This window comes from Buteo buteo, chromosome 8 (assembly GCF_964188355.1).
Source record: "Buteo buteo chromosome 8, bButBut1.hap1.1, whole genome shotgun sequence".
NCBI classification, from domain to species: domain Eukaryota; kingdom Metazoa; phylum Chordata; class Aves; order Accipitriformes; family Accipitridae; genus Buteo; species Buteo buteo.
In genome coordinates, this window is record NC_134178.1 from 42,277,503 (window position 1) to 42,300,128 (window position 22,626).

At 46.2% G+C, this 22,626-nt stretch overlaps 1 protein-coding gene across 1 annotated transcript in view; it reads right to left on the reverse strand.

The window, feature by feature from the left end:
• LSAMP (limbic system associated membrane protein) overlaps nt 1-22,626 on the reverse strand; it is a 1,013,284-nt gene that overhangs the window by 413,060 nt on the left and 577,598 nt on the right. The window lies entirely within an intron of this gene.

Consider the following 22,626-nt stretch of genomic DNA (forward strand, 5'->3'; position numbering starts at 1 on the left):
CTGCTCTAATTCTTTAGCGTAGGGCTGGGAATCGAACTCGTTTTGGTTGAACATGCAATTGAATGCAGGAACACAGACAATAAAATACTCCAACACTCTTTCTTCAATCAAGGAAATTACATGATATTAATGCAAGGTAGCTTGGGGTTGACTTTACCTGCGTAAAAGTCAGGAAATTTAAAAAATGATGGTTCCCACAGCAACCTTAACTCACCCATGTTGCACATATCTAATAAGGCAGAGTTAACAGCATACACATGAATATAAAATACTACTCAAGCAAATCTCAGCCATCAGGTTGCATTAATATTGATTTGTTTCATTTAATAATAGATTGTCCCATCATTGCTTTCAAGAGAGCTTTTTAAGAAACTATTTTTTTTTTAGTTACGTCTAAAAAAAAAGAAAAACCCAACATATTTTATTCACATTTGATATTTTAGAGAACCAACATTCGTTCTTTGTATGAAGAAACTGACAAGCAGCCAGGTAAAATTCAGTCTTTGCTTTTTACAATATTATAGAAATTTCAGCTATGGGGTTTTTAATTAAAAATGTGAAACCCAAGCGTGATGACAGCCAGAAGGGACAGGAACAATTTTATCGAAAAAGAACTTAAGTATGAGATATTAGTCTCCTCCTTCACACCCTCTGTTCCCTTAATTTCTATCACTCAGCCAAACCCTGTGCTGGGGGTAAGTCACCTTCATTGATGGGTACCAGCCTAGGATACAGTTCATTCCAGGTTATGCCATCCTCATCCCCAGAACAGCAGGATCACAAAACCATAGAATCATAAAATAAAGTCAAAAAGGACCTCAGGATGTCACCTGATCCGACACCCAACTCAAAAAAGGGCTAACTGATGTTAGTTCAAGGTTGCTCAGGATGTGGTATCTGTGTTGAAAGTGGCTTTTTGGTACAGCCACGTGAAGACCAGCTACAAGGTGTCCTCCAAGACACAACCGAAATGCAATAGCAAAGCTCTGTGGGGATTATTGACCTAAATAACTGGAGATGTTGGAGGTGTGATATAACCTGAGAACATTGGCAGCTGGTATAAATGATTGCTTTTCGGAACTTGGCTTACAGTAGGTCTAAACTGAGTGGAAATGAAAGCAAATTGCACCAAAAGGTTAGGACTCGGCAGGCATGGCTCCCCGGGATCGTTCCTGTGGTGCTGCAGAGCTGGTACGGGCAGCCCGTGGCAGGAGAGCCATGGGGGGCTGCAAGGGGAGCGCTGAGCGAGCGATGCAGTTTGCACAGCCCCCTGGAAACCCTGGTAGTTCTCCCTAAAGGTTTGAGTGCAAGTAGCTGGCGCCCAGGTGGTCACCAATTTTAGGAGCTCTCTGGCCGAGAGCCATGGTGCTCACAACCCTGCGACCAGATCTCACCGCGCTCCACGGCAGCCCTCTGGAGTCACTGCAGCACCAAGCTCTTAAAAGACATCTTCGGGCACAAAGAGAAATGAATGAGCTCCAGGAACTCAGCTGGTTCCTTGGGTTTCATTCAGTCACAGAAGAAAATAACCTTCTTCTTCCTGAACCCTGACACCTGACTCAGAAATGAATCATCAGAAGAAAACCAAGCCAAACACCGTCCTAGACTGTATGTCTCATTTTGCCTTTTTTTAGATAAATAACCCCCTTAATTTGATTCCAAAGTCCTTGTAAAACAATCTCCCCCAGCCTCCTGTTTAAACTTTATAGCTCCTCATTTAAATTAACTTGCTAAGTGTTTGAGTCCCTGCCTGGTTTGAGGTACTATCTGGTCCATCGGAGGAGCGTGGCTGGTCACGTGGCAGCTCTCATTAGCGAGCGGCAGGGACTCAGCTGCGCCGGCTTTGATAAGCCAGCTCCACTCTCACAAGTACGCCGCAAAGCAATTAAAACAGCAAAGGGCCCTTTTTTCCCCCACCATCCTTTTTCTTCCTCCTCCGAAGCTGAATAAAAATGATTTGATAAATTATTCTTTTCAGAGCTAAACGCTCAGGCGAAGGAAGGGGGAAGGGGGAGGAGGGAAAAAACTACCCAGGGGAGAAAAGTCGCTCCTCAGGACCCATTATTAGCCTGTATCCCCAGCTCGCTGGCAATCAGGACAATTTCTGGTGTTTGGGGTGGGGCAGTGCCACAGCAATGCTCCTTGCCATTCATCTTGCTGCTAGCAAGCCTCCTGCACGTGCGTGATACGTGCACGTAACGGATGGGAGTCGGGGCAGGCGTTTAGGACGGTTTTAACCTAGGATTAGTATGCTGCCTACCTGTAGGTGCAATGCAGGCATAGCCCAGTCCCGCGTCCCTCAGCATCGTCTGGACTACTTTGACTTACACCTTGGGAAGGAAGCCCTTAGGAGGCTGATAAAAGACATAGTTTGGAGGTGCCCAGCTATGTTATCATCGCCACCATACCAGGAGCCCAAATTGCATGCTTGAAAGAGCCCTGGGGTTTTGCTGTCTGTATGCAGTGTACCACCGCTACTGTGCTTTTTTGGGACTCCCATATACCGAAACAAACTCCTGTTCACAGAGAAGTAGAAAAGATGGGAAAGATTGGGTACCACCTAGATTAGACTAAGTGATGCGCAGAAGTGAATTGCCTACTGATTAATGTGGAACTAACACAAGACCTCCTGCAGGAAGCAAAAACAAAGATGGGACTCGGGGATTCAGGAAGAAAGGAAGGGTTGGCATGGCAATAACACAGCTCACAGTCAGAGACCTGCTTCTGCAAACTGGGCTTGGCAGTCACAGAAGGGAGCACCTGATGGTGGGGATTGAACGGGAAGGTTTAATTGAGACTGCACCATCCAAGAATAGACATGCTAAACCAGTGGCCAGTACCTAGGCTCTATCTATGTTTTCTGAACGTATCTGGAAAATTACTTTTATTTAATGGGATTCTGACAAGTACTTGAATTTAGGGGCTGCTCAGCAAACAAGTACTGTCAGGGAGATTGGCCAGTCACCTCTGAAACTCTCTGTCTCTCCTTTGTCTCTCACCATAATCTGGTTTGGGGGCCAGGGCTTGCCAGTACCCATTCTGGTCATTTTCTGCCATTTCCCATGGCATTAGCACTGCAGTTTGTAGCTAGAAGAGAGTTGCAGAAGAAGAGGGTATCTGGGAAAAAAAAAAACCAAACCACCACCACCACCAAACAAACTCCAAGGAAAATACCGCATACAATGGTTTCAAACTGGCAGCACATACCCACTACAACCCAAAATAAAACAACTGCAAAACTGCAAAATCCTGCTCCTTTTTCCCCAAGCCCCCAAACCACCTGATTTACACCAGGATCCTCACTGAGTAAACAAGGGTTAACACGCAAGATGTTCTATACAACGTGTCCAGAGAAGAATTCTCTCTCTCGCTGTCACCTACAGAAATCCAAACTGTTCATCCATTTAGGTGACGACATCTCTGACTTAGAAAAGCAGTTTCAGAGAAGGGGAAGTATATCAGACCATCTTGGAAGTTAAGAGGGAGAGAAGCTGGGAACTGGGAGTTTCCTGGCAGCCGCAGGTGGATGCTACTGCAATGATGCATGATAAAGAGGCATGGAGAGGGAGGCGGATGGTGCAGAGGACACAGTGCAGTTTCCAAGTGATCATCCATCACCGGTGGCTCTGCCTTCTCCTCTTCATGCCAACAGGTGATGGAGCCTCATCCATAAAACATTTCCTGGGTGTCACTAACTGGAAGACGCATTGGAGGGTTACATTCACTCTGCATAAGAAATAACTTCCCAGATGAAGGAGAGAGCTGCCACTTTTAAACTCGCTGTGCTTTCCTCCTCCCCACCCATCCCTGCATGCTGCACCCAGAAATCATCCGTCTCTCTCCACCAGCATCTCCTCTCCTCGCTAGCTGCTGCTACGATCCATACCACAGGCTCCTCTTCCACAGGTACTTTTTATGAAAGTATTTTTTATATGTATTTTACGTGGTTTTTATACCGGCTACCCCATGTACGTAGACCTGTAGAGTCTTCTCACGATCTTAGAAGGAGAATCAATTTTCCAGCCTATCCAACAGCCCCTCCAGCTCCTAGCTCCTCCCAGCTCATCACTCTCTTCTCACATGCTTCTGAACTCATTCCTGCCCCAATTTATACTCTGTACATTTTAACCTCTCTTTCAACAAAAAGCTCCCAAATGTGCACATTCAGTAAAACCCAGCAACAGCATAACTTCTCTGTTTAGCTTAGGTGACAGGACCCTACTGACTACAAGAGTCAGGGCTACAAGATGTCTGAAGGTTCTGCTCCCCAAATAATTCAAACAGGAAGATCTGGGACAGAAAAAAACCAGGTGTTCAAGCAGGGCAAAGCCACTAATTGAATGATTTTCATTTACATTTACAAACAAAAAATGGCTGGGTGATTCCTTAAGTACTTTGGATTTAGGATCTGAAATATGACTCAGGTTACACCTGATAGGAATCAGCAGGATTTCCTGTAATGTTCTGGAATTGAATGATCATTTTGACAAACAACTGCATGCATCAGCAACGTTGGCAGCCTCGGCAAAGAGGAATTAAGCCCTTAAATAGCAGGAAGAGGGCAGGGGGCTGCAGGGAAGCTGGAGGGCACTGCAGAGCTGGTGTGGGGAGCCCAAGGTTGGGAGACCTGGGGGCAGGGAGGCTGCAAAGCAGGAGGGGGCACTGGCAGAGCTGGGTGTAACAAATGATGTGCAGCAGCTGTTTATGGCCAGCTCCATCACTCCACATTTTTCACTAGAATTATAATTCAACCATTCTAAATACCAACTCCTGTGCCATTTACTGCCTGACTTACCAAACTCAACTCACTTCTGCACTTGTGTTCCTACATAAGCAAATTGATGGTTCTGACTGCCAAACTCAGCTGCCAGCTGTCCCGGTGTTTCCAGAAATGTATTGCATTTGGTGTTAGACACTTGCTTGTCTCCTGAATGAGAGGTGGGGTATTTGGAAAGTAGATGAATCTCACCTGTAATTAAATGCTTCTAAAAAAATTAAGTGGCTACAGAATTAGGGTGGGCATATGTCTTGGAGATAGATATACGCTCTCTGAGAAGGCTGCCTGCGTTTTGGAGGGTTGAACAGCCATGGGAAGATAAGGATGCAAAAAGGAATGATGACAAGAGAGAAAAAACAGAGGAGAAAGGAGATCTAGAGACAGCAAAGTACGACAGTGAGGCAGAGGAGACCACCAGAAGAAAGAAAAGCAGCTAGAATCACCGAACAAAGAAATGGGAGAAAGAAGGGAAAGCTCTATGGAGAGCCACTGAACACAGTACCCTGCCTTCAATCCCCTCCAGAGGAATAAATGCTGACCCTACTTCTTTCCTGGCTTGTCAGGGGCTGTTTGGCTGAATAAGTCCAGCCCAGCAGCCCTCTCCCGCTCTCTGAGCATTAATATATTCATTTGATTATTCAATTATTTAAAACATTTCTTATGTTCCATCTATTTCACACAGATGGAGGTGGGCTGGGCTGCTCCCTTTCTCTCTAAAATCTGCTCCGCAGGAGCCTCGAGGAATGTAGGGCACAAAGTGCTCCTTATTCTCCCTCCTCCACCAGCTCCAGCACCGAACACTCCCTTACCTACACCTCAGATGTCTTGTTTAAAAGGAAACGCTGTGAATGATTGCCACCACTGCAGTGGCCCCTGCGAGGTGCAGGGTGCTGCTCTGTGCCGCTGCAGGAGACCGACTGTGTGTCAGAGGGAAGCAGATGCACTGAAAGTCGCTCTCCTGTCAAGCTCTGCTGGCCCCTGCAGACAAGCTGCCTTCTCACGATGTGTAAAATGTAAGGCTGCAGGTTAGACAGAGACTCTTTTCCTCTCCATTTGTCTACCAGCTTTTGAGGGGCTAATTAGCTTGTTAGTCATGGTGTCTCTCCCAGGCTTGCAAACCACCATAAATCTCCTTCTCTCTCTCTCTCTCCCCCTCCCTGTTCCAGGGGAGCATTAATTCAGATTCTTGGATGGGAGACCTCCAAAGACAACTTAAGGTGCTGAAGGCAGCAGGGTTCATGAGTGAGTAGCTGTCATTCCTCCTACAACACCATTAGTCCCCACGTCCCAAAGTGACGCTGAGAAGGGCCACCTGTAAAGCAGAGCTCTTGACTATTTGCAGTCACAAGAGAGTTGATAGTACCTTGGGTATTACATAGTCCTGCCCCACAAAGTACGCTACTAGAATCATAAGTAAAGCCAGAAGACCCTTGCTGAATTGCCTAGCCACCCCCCCCCCCCCAAAAAAAAAGCATCGACTACATTAAAATCATTCCTGAAAGCCATTTGTCCAGCCTATTCTTCTAAACTCCCCGTGGTGGAGAGTCCATGTCCCCCCAGGCCCTCTCCTCCAGTATGTCACAACAGCTTCTGAAAATAACTTCACTATCACTTCAAACAGAAGTAGGAATTTTCCTCCTCTCTCCCAATGCACTCCCAAGAACATAAATGTTATAAGTGTTGCTGTACACTCTCAACTCATGATTTTGACTCACATCAGACTTTGTTCTACGTCACCGTCAGATAACCCAATTCTCAAGGGAGGCTAGCTAACTGAAGGTATTTCATCCACAAAGAGATTACTCTGTCCTCTATTTAACTAGCAGTCCGTGTTTACTACAGCTTACAAACAGCCAGGCCTGTCTTCTGCTCTGCTGTGCCTCCATACTGCCTGGCGTGGGTTGCTTGTTAAGTGGCACTGAGGAACAGCAAATTCAGCTGTCTTAAGCAGCACCGTCAGTGCGGGGTTTGCCTTGGGCTTCCTGCTGCTTGTCACTAGAACTGGTGGGTAGATCCAGCTCCAAAATCCTCATTTGAGGCAAAGCTGGGTAAAGATTTTTCAGGGAATCAGCCAGGTATTTTTAGTTTGGCTTAGCTATTTTTTCCTGCAAGAAAGAGTCAGCTATTTGACAAGGATTTTTTTGCACTTTTATTAGCAACCCTTATTGTGTTCAACTCTTACGGGAGAGTTCCCTCAGTGCAATTTCATTCAGGCAATTCTGCTAGTAATCTGCATGGCTACCAACACTAAAGCATCGTAGCAGATAAGGAAGGAGCACCTGGGGAATCCAGCCCTCCGCTCGGTTGTGAGGATTTCCTGCAGTGCATTCTCAGACTTTTGTCCAATTCTGTGATAAATGTTCTCAAATGATGGAGTGTTCAACCCTTCCCTTTGTAGGAAGAGTTCCCGAGCCAAGAACAACTCACTGACACAAAGTGAATCTGGATAATCAGCCCCATTTGCATTCTTTCCCTCCTGATGCTAGCTAAAGCTGGGTAAACAATTCTGAATGAATCATTTATTAGCTTAATTCTACCTCCTCCAATTCATGAACTGTCCACTAGCGCTTCCCAGTTTCGTTTCCTCCAGCCTATTTTCTCTTCAGAATCATTTGGGTATGAACACAACACAATCCACTAAAGTCAGCAGGATGATTTCTTTGCACAAAAGGATGATTTCTTTGCATAAAAGTAAGCTTGTGCTTAAAAGCTTTTGCTGAACAGGGCTTGTCTTGATGGATCTTGGAGATTTTTTTCTTTACAAACTATCTTTCATTTTCAACTTACTTGTTAGGAGCGAGTTGAAATTTTACAACACACTTTCTTGAATACAAGAGTCATGTGGTAAGTTTGCATATTCTTGAATGAATGAAAGCAACTCCCAGAGCATTTAACTTCCTAGGAAACCACCACAATTCACAACGTGTTTTCTCAGTGCCATGTTGCCAATACTGCAGTACAAAAAAAGTCAGGAGTCAGGCCCTCAAAGCTAAAAATCACAAGGTTTTGGTTTTTTCCAAGTAATAAATGTTGGGTTCTTTTCATTAGTCCCCTTGCTTTTTAAGCTTTCGGGTCCATTTTCTTTGTCAAAAGCACAAGGGCCAGAAACATGCTGCTTCAATGAAAGAAAAAAATATCTTGACTTCAACAGCATGGCTTTCAGAAACACGGTGAATACTACAAGCCTCACAACAAAACATGAGCGCTGGCAACACCTAACTAAACAATTATGCACTAATAATACAAACTAAACATTAGTCTGCAATGTTGAATTAACTGCCATGTTTTCTACAACAGTTCCAGCCAAGGGACTTCTTTCCTGAGATAATCACACAAATCAAACTCAAAAGGGGAAGAACAGAATCAGGGCCAGATTGAACATTCAAGCCAGTGCTGGAGAAAGGATTTGGGCTCCTAAGCTCTGTTTACTCCCTATACAGGGTGGCCCTAAACAATAGTTTTTTGTCCTGGGTGTCTTTCCAATATATGATTGGTAGCTACTGTCCTCCTCTCTACACCAACTATGCAAACATCTCTCTTATCTTCGTTTGGAGGGCGGTCCCTTTGCTTGCCGTGACAATGTCATTCCTCTATCAGCTCAGTCTAATACATGAGCATCTCAGGGACTGATCAAGGACTGGACTGCTTTTTCCAGGAATGTCTAACTCATCCCCTAAGCAGCTCGCTCTCCCTTGTACCTGTTTGGAAAGAGAAGCAGCGTGTCCCTCTCCAGGAGCGATGTGAGCACTCCCTCTGCCGTTACATGAGGGCTCCAGGCAGGTATGGCCATACGGCTCTTTGCAGCTGATGTCTTCCCACAACTAATAGCTATTTGGCTGGCATTTGTCTCACGGTGGAAGGGTTACCGCAACACATGCTGGGAACGTCTGGCCACAGGAAACTCGAGTGATGGAATTGTTTCCAGTCCTCTTGCCCCCATCAGGGCCAGTGATTTCTAAACTGGGTGCATACATGCGTTGCCTGCGCTCTGTGAGATTCAATTTATACCAGTAGACAAGAAGTCAAGTTCATGATCCCCAGGACAGGAGAGCAGATGGCTTTGTGCTTTTGATTTTTTCAAGTGAAACCATCTGGCTAATTCTCTGTGGCTTGTACATGTGTGTGCGTTAGCAGAGACAGACACAGCCTGCCTCCCTGTTGAGGCTGTGCCTGCAGTCACAAGGGAAGAATTTGTTATTTTGGAAGTGGGTCCCACTCATCCTAACCTCTTCAGATAGGGAAGAGGTACTGGCATGGCTTTAGCCACTAATACCAGCAGATGAGATGCGGCACAGGCATATATCTGCAGAGTTGTGGCCCCGGTTAGACAGATGTTGCCTTTGCTCCTATTTTCCCTCCAACCCAAAGTCTGCTATGGCAATTCCCACACGTCACCTTACAGGTCGTAAGCCAGGAGATCTGACCCGATTTACCACAAAGGCTGAGCAAGGGCATACTGCCCTCTGCCCAGCGCTCTTCCCCTTTCTCTGTAGGCTGTTACGTCATGCTTCTCTACTTTCCAGTCACCCTAACCTGCAAGCACCCATCCTCCCACCTCTTCATCCACACAACACTCCTGAGAGCTGGGGCAGGGCTGCCACCCCCATTTTACAAATGGACTAGATGCCCGGACAATTTTCTCTGTATCAAATGGGAAATATATGGCAGAGCATAGCAATGAACTCAAACCTCATGCTACCCAGCTTAGCTCCCTAACACAAGAGCTGGTAAACATTTTGAGAGCCTGCTGCCAAGTTTGTTTAAAACAAACCAACAAACAAGCTTTGAAGCTTATTGTCATTGTTTCCAGCCCAAATCTTAGTGAGAGCCTAACTTGGTGTTGGTAAGAATGGACTGCCAATGCTGCTATACCCACTGGACCAACATTACCACCATGACAGAAAGCTCCTGAGCTCTCTTCCCACTTGAGGCAGGACCCTGCAGTGGCTGATTCCCAGCCTCACAATGCCTCCGGTCGGTGTGACCAGACTTAGGATATATTCCCCCATCAAGCACCTGCAATAACGTGGCATTTCCCCATCACGGCCGCAACATCCTGCCCCCCCCCCCCCCAGGAGGAAAAGTGCAGATGCTGCCCCAATGCAGGGCCTGTGTTTCCAGCCCATCAACCCGTCTTGTGGGACTGATCCTCTCGTTGTGTTTACATTCAGGTGCTATGGGCCTTGGGAATCCTACTTCCCATTGCAGGCAGGCTCAGGCTCATCCTACCCATCCCTGTGTTGCTCGTACAGCTTTCTGCCGGCAGAAGGGAAGTCTCTTGGATGACCAGACAGGTCTACTCAGGGAATGCAGACAACGGTATTCCCAGTGGCTACTCACTGAGTTACTAGCAAGATCAACCTGCCGGATGAGCGATATACCCTGCGCCAAGAACAGAAAAACCTCTCCCCTACTTCATTTTACTTTATTGATCTTGAAACAGTGAAATCCCCAGTTTGCAGCAGAGCTTCCCACAGCAAATAGGCAGTTGGCTGCCCATGCAGGGTCCCTCCTGTGAGGTGCCTGTGCCTGAAGCCAGCATGTCACTCTGGCACAGAGGGGACAGTGGGTGCAGCTCTTGGGGCTCACTCTGGCACCCACAGCCAAAAGCGTGGTGGGGGAAACCGGTACCGGGTGGATAAGCAGTCCCGGGGAAGCACTGTGCACTGGATTGGATTGTGGACAGCGCACGCATGTGTGTAACTATGCTGCTCTCTGTTGGCTGCAGCACAGGGAACAGATACGGTTTCAAATGCTTCTACTGTTACTTACATTCAAGTGTATCCTTTAAAGGCCTTTACAGAACAAACAGGTTATTTGGGAAGTGTTTTGCAGCTTCCTACATTGTAATGTGAAGCTGTCAAAACCGAAAGTGCATAAATTTTATCCTCCGTACTGGGCAAAGAAAATTCAGCTATTGGCTACTATGAAACCACCACATTCACAATCAAATGCGAAACAGGAAAAAGACTCCAGACCACAAGCCTTCCATTCCCCTACCCTACCCACCTGTTCTGCCCCATCCTTTTTTATCTTCCCTTTTCCATTTTCCCCTAGTGACTCCCACATCCTTGCTCTTTGGCTTTCATTGCCAGTGCTTACAGCACAGCATCTCTGCTCAGCAGTGCTCTACCTGAAGCATGTGGGTAGCAAAGGGGATGGGGAGCTGATTGGGAATGTGCTACATTTGTTCATGAACTAATGACGGTCAAAGCCCAGGACAGAAACAAGGGAAGAGTATGCAGTCCCTCAGTGCCAGAAGGTATTAAAAATGGTGGTTCAGTTTTTCTCTATGGGGAGATAGTTTCTCACAAAGAAGCCCCTCTCTCCTTCAGAAAACTCTTACCTATGGGGCCTGTGCACTTGCAGCTGTGACCCACCAGCTCCAGATGCCATCCCACACCCATGCTGCCCTTTCCTGCTCCGCTCAGCTGAGTGTGGATGTTCCCTGATGCTTCTGGCTCCTTCTCCATGTCCTCCCCTTCCAAACTCCTCCTCACTGACAGCTTTTTGCCCCAAGTTGTTCTATAGCTAGAGAGGGCTGTCACATCTTGGACAGCTGGGTTGCTCTCTGCCCACTGGCTTGTGAAAGCAGGGATGGCTTTCAATGGGAGAAAACATACCTGGAACTAGGTTGTAATGGTGTTCTATAGTCTTGGCTGGCTGGTGCTTAAGAATAGCCAGAAAGCAAGAATCCTGAATCAGGGAAAGACGGAGTTTTTGAGATATCTTTTGAGGCTGTTATGAAATAAAGCAAAAATTATCAGAAAACTTGTGTGAAGAACAGCGTGAAAAAAGACGAGAAGATGAGCGGAGACAACAGATGACACTTTTTGTTTTCAGAACACCATTCAGTATGCTGTTTCCTCGTCTTCCCTACACTGGAAATTCCCTCTGGGATCCGAGAAAGTTTTCTCAGCAAAGTTTCATCAAATTTACACTAGTGGTCTTGACAAAGAGCATTTTCCCTGAAAGTAAACAATCCTTCCCCTTCATCATTTCACCTCTCCCTCCCACCCTGACTATTCCTGAAGCTCTAAAGAGTTAGTCCACATGCACCCCCACACGCCTCATGGAGCCTACTTGTTCCCAGCCCAGGATCAAATACCAGCCTCCAGTGCAATCATCTATGGTCAATGCAAAGAGCTTATAAGAGAGGGGATGGAGACCCCGGTGCCCTCAACTTTCACTGACTAATGCTTGGATCTATTTGAGTAACAGTGCCTATGAAAAAAGATGGCTCAGAGTTATACTCCTGGCTGTGCAGAAGAATTGCTGTGCCATGCTGGGAGCTCCTCTTACCTCCATTTCCCCTTCAGAGATAAAGATGAAGACTGACAGGAGATTGTGAGAAGGACATCAACTGTACCTTCATTTTTCTGGGGTTAGAAGAGCCAGGGCTGATCCTTTCTCACCTTTTGCAACTGGTGCAGTGAGGAAAGGTCAGCAGACTTCTGGGAGCACTGCGGAGACAGCAGAGCACCAGCGTACGGCTCTTGTGCAAGGGCAAAGGCAACTAACTCTGTAGCTGGGTAAAGAAAACCTTAAATCCATCATTGTGAATGCACAGGGATTATAGTGGATGAGGCCTGCTCAATCCTCTAAGGACAGGGATGGGTGTGAACGTTTCAGAGGGCTCTTTATAATGCACATAAGCCCAACTCTTCTGTGCAGAGAGTACGGTCCCTCCTGCAATACTTTACGTGCGGTTGCAAAGCTCACTTTCCCGAAGCATTGTGGGGCTACATCTTCTGTCCCACCTGGACATAGTGGTGTCTGTGGGATCTCTGAGAAGGACCTTCAGTATCCCGTGGAATGGGAACAACTACGCCGATGCCAGGTCAGGGCTGCATCCCTACCCCTGCTTGAGAATCCAGTGCAGTAAGACCTCTATGCACAAACAAGCCATCCGAATTAGAAACCCCACATCACGCACACTGCACCACCAAAACACCCGAGATGGAGCTGTTCATGGCGTTTCAGCTGCTTTCAAGCTGGGGAAAAAAAGAAAAAACATCCCCAACCCCCCCAAAAGGCAACCTCCCCCTTTACCAGCAGATGGCAATGGTACTCCACTTGTTCATCTCCCATCCCTTTCCTGGGAAAGGACACATCGATGCCATCTACAGAGCACTCGGGAGAAGCAAACTCTTTTTAAAAAATGCTTCAACTCTGCGCAACGAAAACACTTTAGAAAAGCGTGGGAGAGTAAATAAGGCCATTTCATGTGCAAACCCACCACCTAGAAGCCTGGATGTGATGGCAGATTCTTGCTGCACAGGACAAACTGTATGATTTTCTCATTCTCCCCCTTTCATTTTCCTTTCATAGAGATTCGGTCTAGAATATTAAGGGAACAGGCTTATTTATTTATTTATGCCTTTTCAACTCTCCTGATTAAAGAGATGGGGTTTTCCGCCTCCCCTGCACGTTCCAGTCTGTGCGGAGGGGAAGCAGTAGGAAACCAGTAAGAATCACACAATCTCAAGCAACAGTACGATAGCAGCTCCTCCTCCCACCTGTAAGGCCCTTCTCTTTCTCTCAGTTTTGAATGAGTCCTTGAAATGCCCTTGAGCTATAGTACATAATAAACTAACATTTATACAGATATACGCTCAGCAGTTCAAACCCATTCACGTGGAACGTGCGATTCTCCCCGGATAAAGGTAAGCAGAGAGCTAAACCCCGATACAGCCCCTTCTTCTGCCCCACGAAAAACTCAGAACCTCAGGCTGTGGGGCTGCTAAAGTCCCACTGATGGATCATCAGGCCAAAGACAGACCCTCCAGGGCTCCAGAATCTCCCACTGAACTAGGGGATTAACTTGAAATTTGTCCCCCAGCTATGGGTTCTCACCAGAGAACTTGGTGCTGCTGCAGGCAGAAGGGGAAGGAGTCATTGGTGTGGCCAAGGCAGCTGAAATGACAGCCAGGCAGGAGAGCCCGGGGCAAGTCCCACTTGCAGGAGGTTGGACCTGGCACCACAGGAGAAAAGGTACTGGAACCTGTGAATAAGGGGGATGAAGGCATCCTCATTTGGATGGCTGAGCACAGCATTTCTGAAGTGAGTAATTATGCTTGTCCGGACACTGCGGGTCCTCTAGCAGCCGTCACGGCATAGGGTCACTTAAAGATTAGGCTGTTTAATTAAAACAGGGTGTGGAGCAGATTCTGGGGAAGGGCAGCTTGCCCAATGACAGCATGGACTGTGCAATTTCTCCGGGAGAGGAGCTGATTAGAAGGTAAGAGGCATCTCTGCCGCAGGGAAGGGGACTCATGTCTGAAACTCCTCAAACAGGTACTTCACGGTGACTTGTCTCGTTAGCAGGAATAAAAGTCCCATCACAGGGCTTGGCTGAACTGGATGTATTTCAAGCTCCTCTCCAGCTGGCTGAGTGATTCCAAAGTGGGAGGAGAGATGTCCTTGAGATATGATTTCTCTCCCAGGTATTTCCACCAGCGGCAGAAGTAAGTAAAACCACACCAACACACCACCCCTTTTCACTTCGATTAATAACCCACCCCTTTTCTGCAGTGCAATCACTCCCCAGGCAGGGAGGGCTGCCCCCTCTATGGGTGCTGTTGGAAGACACAGGGCTCCAAGTGGCTTAACATGTTGACAAGTTCAAGGCACCCTGAAGGAGGAGAGAGCAACAGAGAGAGAAGGAAAAAACCAAACCAGAGGTAAGACAGATTCCTCGACCGCAACTGGCTACCTTCACTGTGTCTGCGGGAAAAAAAATGAGCAATCCTTTCTCACTCACCTTCTGCTTCTGAGGATCACACAATGAGAAGAGAAACATGGATACAGTGAATTATTGCCAAATGGTGAAGACCGGTGCTGTGGGTCAAAAGGGGAAAAGCTAATAGATCTCTAGATGCTAGGAAGTTGTGAGCGTTTCAGCCTTTACAGAAATGGTTATCTTAGATCATAAAATGGCCCATTTCCTGGATCACAGATAGGTCTCTTGTGGCAGGCCAGCAAAGGAAGGGAGAGGGGGGAAGAGAGAGGGTTTATCCCCAGACACATTGATGCTCACAGGGCTTACCTAGTCTCACTGCTTTACCTATCAGCAGGATGTTCTAACTACGGGTTGGGAGGATTTTCTGCTCCACAAAAAGGAAGTCCAGAATAAATTACAAGGGCATTTTCCACAACAGCTTTGTCTGTGCCACCCTGCAGCCCCCCAACTCTCCCAGCCCTGGGCTCCCCACCAGCTCGGCCAGTGCCCTCCTTGGCTCTGCAGCCCCCCCAGCTCTCGCAGCCCTGAGCACTCCCCTACACCAAACTCCACCAGTGCCTCCAGGTATTAAATACTGTTCTTGCTGCTCACTTCTCTCGGTTGCCTCTTCAGCAGGGGAGCCAATCGTGCTGTAGGAAGTCTAATGCCATGACTTTTTATGCAACTGAAGGGAGACTCGCCGAATACTTTTTTTTTTTAAGGTGATCTCACTCAGGATTTCATACTCAGCATCACAGGGTAACAGGCAGGACTCCACGTATGCGCAAAAAAGAGCACCTGTCACCTTGCATGATGCTGCTTTACATGCATTCAGCTTCAAATCTGTGCACCCAAAAGGAGAGCTTGTCATAGTAAACTACCTCAGAAAAGCTAATCCCACGTGACAGGTAGTCCACACCATGTTATGAGCCAGCAGTTGGCTGGCGTCCTGTTCTGAGAGGGTGCTACAGTCACAGGGCAGGAAAGCCACGCACACGTACACACAGAGCACTGACATGGCAGAGCGTGAGAGACAGTAAAATCCTCAGAGCCTACTGCAAACACCACATGGGCACACATTTGAGGCAATGTATGCATACGCTTCTTACATGCTTTGGCAGACACAACTGAACATTGTGTATGGATGGGCCCGTTCACAGGCAGAGAACCAACCAGCACCAACCATAGGCAGAGACGAACACCCAGCAACCTCAGCTAACACAACTGCAATCACAAAAGCACTAAAAGAAATCCCTTCACGTACTACCAAAGATGTGCAAATTTAGCCATGCACTTTGTCAGACAGGAATGAAGGGCAACGCACATGTTCAGTGGCAGACAGAGACGCACAAATGCTTTTGTGCACCAACATGGAGCCCCATACAGCCTCTGAAATGTACACTGCTATACAGGAGCGTAAACTTGAAACATGGGGGTTACGCAAAAGCAACCCCTAACTGGAAAAATAGAAAGAATTGTTTAAGGTGGACACCTGCCCTGGACACTCCTTCAAAGCAGGAACTCCAAGTATAACCCAAACGCACTGGCTACTGTGGCAGCAGACAAATCCAGAAGCAGCTGTATGGAACATACGGAGATGTCTAGGGATGAAAGAAGCAACAGAGGTAGATACAGCACTGGGGAGAAGGGTACACTCACAGCATCACAGGGCAGCATGGACAGAAACCGGCCTCAGCCACTCGCTGCACAGATTTGGCCCTGTATGGCAAGGAAGAGAAAAAGCAGATGCTCTTTCTTTCCTCCATTTCAGGACGGTAGGGGCTCCTGCCTCCTGCAGAGTCCTTTGAACTGTCCAACAGCACAGTGGCTGTTCTCAGCATTTTGCAAATTACATTATCGCACTGTCAGCCTTCACAAAGCCGATGGGAAAGGGCCATGCAATCAGGTGATGCAAATCAGTTTAGCTTTGCTGAAGCCATCAGAACAATACCAGTTCCCGCTACCTGATGCTCAGGCTCTCATGCCAGTGGTGAGTCCAGGAGTGGAGCCAAGCTCACAGCCACCCCATTGTGACTCCTGCTCAATACTCCCTTAGGTAAGTTTTACACAACTTATTATGTCATGTGGTTCTACGCACACCTTTGACACTACTCACGGCACCGTGTAATCCTCACATCATGCAGTTTTCCTGCAAGGATGTAAACAGAAGCCACTGATTTTCTCAGAACATTTTGGTAGGAAAAAAAATTATTTTCAAGGGGAAAACTCTTGCATTCTGCTGAGGTCAAGGTGTGCTATGTACCCCATGCAGTAGCACTGCATACTACAATCATGATTATACACTCGCTGTCATTGTTATTCTTTGGGACCAAACCTCTGTGCCCCATTTAGAGGGACAGAAGGTGCAGAAGACCCGAAGTGACCCAACCACCTTTATTTTTGTAAAAAAATTGGGGACCTGGCACTTATTTTCCAGGAGTTGCCCGAGAAGGAGATAGAAGTATTTGTACACAGACAGTCTCAAAACCCCTGAGGTTAACTGCAAGAGACCATGCTAAAGCCAAACTCTGCAGGTTATTACCATCCAGCAGGCTTCTACCATGGCAAGTGAAGGTAACAGCTGTGGCAGGGAGAAGCCAAAAAAGTACATGGACAGACACACCAGTGAGTGTGGATGAGCATAAATGAACAAACACAGAGGAGAAAGTCTGAACAGTGAAAAGGATCCTGCACCATCAGAGCAAATGGGAGTTTTAATCTGCCAGGTTAAATGGATGCTGAGGCATCACCCACCAAAAGGGATGTGTCTGCAGCACTGCTGGGATTTGACCTTCCGCTTTTCTCCTCTGCCTGCAGAGTACAGAAACTCTGGTTCCCTCGTGCTCCTCCTACAGAACAAAAGGAGGAAGGAGAAGAAGAAAAAAAGCACAGCCAAAGAGGCCCTAACTCATCTCTTACTCATGGAAAAGTCCAAATTTACAGCTCTGTCTGCCTTTGAGTCTTTATTATCTCCTTAAGTGGCTAGCTTTGTACACAATTTATTATAAAAGCCTGGAATCTACAGTCAAATTACAGATCAATTGAAAACTACACAGAAAACAATTAACATCTGGCAGCGGTTTCATCTATAAAGCTGTCACAGGCTTTGCCAACCCTGAATTCCTCTTCTGACACCCATATTTCCTCTCCCCAAACCCAGTCTCCTCTTTTGCACCTCACAGGTCTGCGTGAGAGCTGAATCTCCTCTCCCCAGTTCTCTGGTGGCATACGGCTGGCTCAGTACCAGCACGCCGCTGTGTGCAGTGCGAAACCCAGGCTGAATACAGCCCAACACCTCTCTGTTTCCTCTAAAGATACAAATTCCATCAGGTGCTACAGAGGGAAGCTGAAGCTGGGACTGACCCGGAGCTTCTGCCTCCTCCTGAGGAGTTGGAAGGCAGGAGGAGGCCAGGAACCCTGGTCTGTGTTTTGCCTCCGTTGCTGCTTATTGACCCGCTTCTCCGTGTTGTCAGAAGCCTACTAACTTCACAAGCATCTCTGTCCGCTTCCAGCAGCAGTCCTCTGCTAGGCAGCCATGTATCGCTGGGAAAGACCAAACGCGCGTGTGACGGGCATAACGTCATCTGCTAAGGAGAAGCCTACCTTTCTTAAGGTCTCTCAAAGCATTTCCACTGAGAGTCAGCTTCTCCCTTCCCTTCAGCTCTCCTGTGTTTTGTGTCAGTGAGAGGAGAGCAATAAGAAATGGAGATGGCCACAGGCAGCTCTCTGGGGAGTTTTCTGTGGAAGAGTCTGGCCTTCTCTGGGGTCAGAGCTTTGGCGGCTGAAGCCTGCTCTGATGAGACCTTCACACAAAGTGGAAAACAAATGGAAAAACAGTGTAACATTTGCAGATACCTTGTCCTTCTAAAAACCTTCCAAACATTCATTCCTGAGCATAAAAGCTGTCTCCAGCAGCATGGGCCTCCAACCTTGTTGCCAACATGTCATCTCCTCACCATACAGAGTTTCACTGCTCTGTGGCAAGGCTCTTCCATTTACTGGGGGAATATGAAGCAGCTGGAGTTCAATGATCCCGAAAAAACCCTTTGTCCATTCTCTCTCTCTCTCTCTCCCCATGGACCTTCTACAGCTGATTCCTACTTCTCCATCTCCTCTGCACAACACAAAGACTCTGCTAGTAGAAAGCACTTCAACGGGCACTGAGGCAGGAACACTGAATAAGCAGGTAATACTGGTTTCAACAAAGGATATCTAGCTTGGCTTTCTATTATGTGACGTGATGGGAATACAAGAAAAAAGGGTATCTGCTAAGTTCATACATGCTTCAGGTTGTAGAGCTACTATCCACTTTTGAGGCACAAGTTGATGGACACTGTCTCCCACCCAACGGGCTAAGCACTGCTCATAAGGGGATTAAAAGGAACGAAGGTGAGGTCAGTGAGCAGACTGACTGCAACATTTCTAGCCATTACTTTTTAACAGTACTGCTGTAGAAATAATTCCTTTTTCTGCTGTGCATTTCCCATAGTTTTCACCTCAGCCGAAATACTACAGTTGATATAAACATAAAAACCACTGTAGTCAACGTGAGTCTGCACTCATCATTTTTTGGGATGGTGGGGCAAAACACACTTCGGACACTTGACCCGTCCTTCCCCTTCCACCACTCCCCAGACGGGTATCCATCCGTAGCAAAACGGCAATAACTTGCTGCAGAAGTGAACTCCCCGTTTGGACAGCAGGAACACTAAGCTGAGAGTGACCGGCAGGAATGGTTGCACCGGAGTAGATGTGGAGATGCTTGTCTCATGGAAAGCTGGGGAGAGGAAATGGATGAGTGGACGGTGCAAGGGAAGCCTCCGCCCTTCAGTGAGCTAAGAACAGCTGTTGTTGATGATGATTGCTTCCTAATTAGCTTGCTCTTGTATAAGCTTGATAATTTTATGTACCTCCAGAGGAGCGGATTAGCTCTGAATTCACATTGTATCCATTTGTGAAGAGTACCCTATAAATTATTTACCTAACGCTCAGAAATATTAGATCAAGAAGACTCTAAGTATGTCTAATTATATGGCAAGAATAACACTGAGTAGAAAGGCTTGCTGCATTTAGAAGTGCATAGAAGTGATAAACTGCTTTTAAAAGTTATCATACACACCCCATGACGCTACAACCTGCTACAGGTTTACAGTTATGCCCTTATTACTAATATTTCTCCCAAACAGTTTTTGTGTGGCAGGAGCACATAGAAACCTCAGCCACAGACTCATCTTTCAAGAGGCAAAAAAATATACGGACCTGAAACAAAACTAAAAAGCAGTCACTATCCCCAAACATGTAAGGTTATCATGGCCATAATGAAACAAAATGAATTTGAGTGTATACTGGTAAATAGCTCTAAACTTCATAAAGACTCTAACAACCTCTCCCAAGTTGCTGGCTCTGATTCACTACTGGTTTAAGTAGAATAACACAGTGATGAATCAGCTATGCTATAATTTTCACTCCATTTTTTGCTATGTTAGTACATTGTTACTTCATTACTATTGAACCGCTATATTTTTCCTGTGCTTTGCAACCAGCATTCTGTTAACCCACGGAGAGCCTGCAGCTACTGTGATAGAGCTAATACTGAGTCTCGTGGCAGTAGCACCCCAGTTCTTATTTGAAGATGAAAGGAGACTTAGCACACTGCAATATTTACAGGGCAATATTTACATTGACCTTATTTCAGGGTGAAGATGACATTCAGATGAGAGAAAACAGAATGGTATCAATTAAAGCCAGCTCCAATTAGGAGCAAGAAAATATAATGGAACATGAAATTTATATGGGAGAAAAGGAACCAGAGAGAAAGGAATCCACAAAGGGGGCACTACGAAGTGAAATGGGGACCTCCTTCCCCATCACTGCATGGAGGACTTTCCAGCTTACACTGCCAGTGGGCGGTAGACTTTGGTTTGAATACATTTTGGTTCCTTGGGCTTCTTTTTCCTTCCTTTGTTATTAGAAAAATATTTTGGCTCTTGCTGGAGTCAGGCTGCTGAACATAACAGATCTTTTGTCTGGTTCAAAATCACATTAATGAACAAAGGCGCAACTCGGAGCAGCCACAGTTCAATCAGCGTCTCTAATCTGTGAATATCCTCTGAACATTTATATCCCTGCCAGGTATCGATAAAGCTAAATGGCATTGTCAGCAACAGAGACAGGTATGGGAAAGAGTTTGGTTAGGAACATGGGATGTGGCAGAAACAACCAAGAAAATGGGGATCAGGCTCTGTGAGGCACAGTCCATAAGGTATGCAAGCCCCACCTCATTCTCACCTCTTGAGTTGTTTCAAATTCAAGTCCCCTGACTTTGCCCTCCCTTTGCCCAGAATTTCTCTCCACACATTGCTCATCTTGACTCTTCTCTTTTACGCAAGCACTACTTACACTCCCCTTTATTTAAATACAATAAAGAAAAGCTTCCCTAAAGGTACCAGCAGCACTGCATCAATGACCCACAAATATGCACAATTACCTACCAAGAGATAGCGGCTGCCTGTCACATGTAGAAAGACAACTCAAGAACTTTACAGAACCTCCTCCAGGTTGAGTCTATCATAGACCGGTACCTCCCCAACCCTATGGCTGGGAAAAGGCATCACGAGATTGGTGTTGAAAAGGACTTAGGGATCTTCATGAGACATACAAGGGCAAATGTAGAAGATGTAGAAGTCCAGTGCCACTAACACTGTACTCTTCGCCTCACGTTTTTGCAGCACAGTGATTAACAGGGGACACACGTACCATAGCAAAGGAATGTTTCACGGTTGAAAGGTTAATTCTTGATTTGATTTGTTTCAGAAGTATTGGAGATTTGATGGAGGAGGGCGATGGGGTGGAGGATTAAGAGGGCTCCCGATCGAGGAAGAGAGTGATTACTGAGATAGGCACTAATGTGCAGGGAGAATCGCACGGTTCCTCCCAAAAATGTATCTGTTTGATTTTCTTGTAATGCTTTTCTGTTGCTGGGTCCGATCAGTAATCCTCACGCTCCTAACGTGTGCGGCTTGTAGCTGTATTACCCCCTTTGTGCTGCCCACACACCCTTCCTGGGCCACAAGTCAGTTAAAGGCAGTGCGGCTGGGTTTCAGTTGGGAAGGTGGTGAAGAGGGGGAAAAAAAAAAAAAAAAGGAGGAGGGAGTTTGAGAGCGAGGGAGAGCAATTGAAACCAAAATCCAGAAGTTGAATCTCTCTCATGCTGAATGTTAACTTACAGAAAAGTAACCCAACAACCTTGAAATAGAGCAAAGCCCAATTTAAATTCATTACATTTAAATTAAATTTAAAGCCCATGTAAATGATTGACTTAGTTAAGAATATGTCATGTGGAAGAGAAAAAGTGCAGCAGCGACATGCCAGGCAGCTTTGGCTAATTTTACAATTCACAGCAAAATCTTTATACTCTGATTGCGATTTAAAAAAATATGCACACAACTTATTAGCACCAATATTAGACCCAGTATTTATACTTCTTCCCAAGAAATCACTGAATGTTTTGCAAACTCCACACAATTCATCTACTGAAATGCGGCTACTTTGCAGGGGTAGGAAGGACAGGGGCCTCCACAGGGGGTATAGAATGGGGAAAAAAAGAACATAGGAAGAATAAATGCAATTACTCCTAAGTGGAATTTTGCCTTTCTCTCAGAACGCATGCTCTGAAGTGGGTAAAATTACTCCAGGATCTTTAACTACCATGACCTTAATTCCAATGCAAAAGAACATTTCACTTTTATTCAATTGAGAGAAGAGTTACTGCATTTTTGAACCTTTTTTTAAATAGTTAATCTACTGACAGTTACCACTGACACCAGTGGGCACTAGGTCACAGTCTGAAAGATTATGTCACTAGAACTTTATAGAACTAGGTGATTTGTAAGAATATTAATGACAATATTAATAAATTAATTCAAAACACGCTCTGTGCCTATCTATCCCCTCCCTGCTACCTCACACGATGATTTTATTGGGTTGGTTTTGGTCTGCTGCACCAAAATTGCTTTTGTTTATTTTTTTTACGGGAAAAATGGCCGTGTACAGACATTTATAATCTTTGATGTATTTCCAGCATGCTTGCTAAAATTTAGAAATAACAAAATCATGACACTGTGGAGCT